Here is a 3,518-nt window from a genome sequence, read left to right as displayed (position 1 = left end):
GGATAGCTAAAACAATCTTGCCAATAAAATGAACAACATGGAAGAAGTGGACAAATTCTTAGAAAGGTACAATCTCCCAACAGTGAACCAGGAAAAAAATCAAATATATGAATAGACCAGTAACCAGTTCTATAGTCTCCGTATTGGGAAATCTAACCAGGTCTCACACTTGACAGGTGGGGATACTGGTAAAGAATCCACCTGCAATGCAGGAGACCAGGGTCAAGAAGATCCCCTGGAGAAGGAAATGGCTACCCACTACAGTATTCTGGCCTGGAGAATTCCTTGGACTGTATAGTCCATGGGTTCACAAAGACTTGGACACAATTGAGCAACTTTCACTGTCACAATAACTAATTATGAAACTGAATGTGTTATTCAGACCAAGAAACAAAGTCCAGGACCAGACGGCTTCACAAGTGAATTCTACCAAATATTTATGAAAATGTTAAAAAAGAAAAGAAAAGAAAATGTTAACAGCTATCCTTCTCAAATGATTTAAAAAAATTGCAGAGGAAGAAATACATCCGAACTCATTGTATGAGGCCAGCATCACTCTGATATCAAAATCAGAAAAGATAACACACAAAAAGAAATGTATAGGCCAATATCGCTGATGAACATATATGCAAATGTCCTCAACAAAATATCAACAAACCATGCTGGGCTTTCACTCTAGAGTCACCTTCTGCACCTCCTAGATGGTGCCTGCATGCCACTCCCCTGCCCTGCCTGGCTGGGCCCTCCTCTTCCAGGGACCAGGCAATGGGTGGGCAAGGGGTCGATGGGTTAAAGGGACGCTGGCCTGGAGGTGGGCTGCCTCTGCCCACACCACCTTATCCCCTCAGTCCCGCCATGGTGGAAGATGCTCCTTGAGGGCAGGTTGTATGTGGGTGGCCCAGAATCAAGCGGTTTGGAAAAGTCTCTTGACCCGGAAATCACAGAGAGCTAGTCCAAAGTAGAAGGAATGCACTCAAACTAGCTTGGCCTGAAGGTAGAAAGTGAGAAGAGAGTCCTGCACCAGTTGCATTGAGAGATGAAGAGCTCCTGTGTGAATTCGCCAATCTGATTTCTTGCTCAGGGAAGCTGGAACTTCTATCTCCAGAAATGTCTTTGAAAAATAAAAAGCAAGATAACCTTTCATCTGAGGACTCCATTAAAGGGAATAACCAATACAGGTCTCATGTAGGATCCCCCCTGGAGCATGAAGAGGAATCACGTAACAACTTTCAGCAATTTGAGACCAATGATCAATGCAGACCTTATCCTAGGGTCCACTTGGAGCCTTAAGAGAAACCAGATACTAACTTCAGGCAATTTGCCACAAAAACCTACTGTTTCCAGTGCAATCCAACCAAACCCCAAAATATCATTTTTGGTTTCCTTCCTGTTTTGCAGTGGCTCCCAAAATGTAATCTGGAGGAAAACATTTTAGGAGATGTGATGTCTGGCTTGATTGTGGGCATCTTGTTGGTGCCCCAGCCCACTGGTTATTCTCTCTTGGCTGGCCAGGAGAATATCGATGGTCCACACACATCTTTTTTTGTTGGATCAGTTTACTTCCCATTGGGGACCTCCATCACATCTCTGTGGGCATCTTTGGAGTGTTGTGCCTTATGATCAGTCAGCTGTAGTTGACTGAGAATTGTACAGAGCTGGCAATGACGCTGCCCATGTTGCTCCTTCTTTGGGAATGGTTTCAGGTGGGAGCACACTATTAAGCCAGACATCAGGCAAGATATGTAACACAAGTAGCTGTGACAGTACGGTCACCTTTAAGGTTGGAGTTTTTCAGGCAGCAATGGGCTCTATCAAGTGGGCTTTGTTTCAGTCTCTCTCTCAGATGCCTTGCTGAGTGGATTTGTCACCTGTGCCTCCTTCACAGCTGTTACATCTCAGGCCAAGTATCTCCCTGGACTCAGACTCAGTTGGAGTAATGGTGAGGATTATTCATTAGTGAAAGTGAAAGTGTTAGAAGCTCAGTCATGTCCGACTCTTTGTGACCCCATGGACTGTAGCCCACCAGGCTCCTCTGTCCATGGGACTTCTCCAGGCAACAATACCGGAGTGGGTTGCCATGTCCTCCTCCAGGGGATCTTCCTGACTCAGGGATACACTCTGCGTCTCTTAAGTCTCCTGCATTGGCAGGTGCATTCTTTATCACTAGTGCCACCTTGAAAGCCAAATCCCTGGAGAGCCCTAAGTAAATTTAAGAATCTGCCCAAGATGTGGTGCTTTCCTGGAAGCTCAGCTGGTAAAGGATCCGCCTGTGATGCAGGAGACTCCTGTTCAATCCCTGGGTTGGGAAGATCCCCTGGAGAAGGGAACAGCTACCCACTCTAGTATCCTGGCCTAGAGAATTCCATGGACGATGTGGAGGATTAGCCGAATGGATACAGTTATCTCATTTGGTACTGTGCTGTCCTCTGAACTAAGTACTGAAATAGCCCTGCTTATTGGGGTTGGTTTTTCTATGTTTTCACTCATCCTCTACACTCAGAAGTCAAAGACTTCATTGCTTGGCCCAACAAAAGAGTCTGAAATCTTTGAATCCATGTCTGCCTACAAGACCTGTCAGGCTAAGTCAGCCATCAAGGTTGTCCACTTTGAATCCACTCTCTATTACATGAACAGAGAATATTTTAAATCTTCTTTATAAACTACCCCCCCCCCCCCCACATCCAGTCTTAGTAACTTCAATTAAGTTCAGTTGCTCAGTTGCGTCCGACTCTTTGTGACCCCATGGACTGCAGCCCGCCAGGCCTCCCTGTCCATCACCAAATCCCAGAGCTTGCTGAAACTCATGTCCATTGAGCCAGTGATGCCATCCAATCATTTCATAGGCAGCTCAGAAGAAGGTAGCAAAGAAAAATATCAAAAGGGAAATAGCCGCTCTCAGGGAATCCAGGATGAAGTTTCAGTGTGACTCTTCCATGATTCCTTAGAGTTCCACACCATCGTGACTGACTGCAGTGCAATACAGCGTTTAGATCCAGCAGGGATCCACATGACGAAAGAAGTTCTCAGGGTTTATGAAGCCTTTGGCATCCAGGTTCTGCTGGCTAAGTGCAATCCTTCTGTGAGGGACTCCCTGGCCCAGGGAGAGTACTGGAGAAAAGAAGAGGAAAATCTCTTTTACAGTATATGTGAAGAATGACTTTTGCAGAAGACTCTCCAAATTTGAAAGATATGTATGTTCCAATGGTCTGAGCTTTTCCAGTGATTGAGAAAGTAGATGGAAGGAAGGAATGCTGTCTAGCCAGTTGTTTAAAAGTTCAGGTGTGCAGCATTTTGTACCGTGGACCTGGAAATTGTCCCCCCCCCCCCCACCCCCCCGGAGACTTTGGCCTTTTGGCTGGACAGAACTATGCCTTTGAAGCTGATGGCCATCGTTGATACATAAATGCAGCAGAGCTTTTAGTTAGGCAGAATCAAAAAGAAGAAACTACTGAGGTTTTCAGCTTTCTTGCACATATGGAATTAAATGAGTATCTGTTGAATTGAACTGTAGTTCAGTT

General features: G+C 45.4%; 1 pseudogene; it reads left to right on the top strand.

The window, feature by feature from the left end:
• Positions 1–1,107: 1,107 nt before the first annotated feature.
• LOC129658466 (sulfate transporter-like) lies at positions 1,108–3,227 on the top strand (annotated as a pseudogene).
• Positions 3,228–3,518: the final 291 nt, after the last annotated feature.

Source organism: Bubalus kerabau, chromosome 8 (genome assembly GCF_029407905.1).
Source record: "Bubalus kerabau isolate K-KA32 ecotype Philippines breed swamp buffalo chromosome 8, PCC_UOA_SB_1v2, whole genome shotgun sequence".
Taxonomy (NCBI): domain Eukaryota; kingdom Metazoa; phylum Chordata; class Mammalia; order Artiodactyla; family Bovidae; genus Bubalus; species Bubalus kerabau.
Note: the sequence above shows the minus strand (reverse complement) of the source record. Positions and strands in the feature narration are given on the sequence as shown.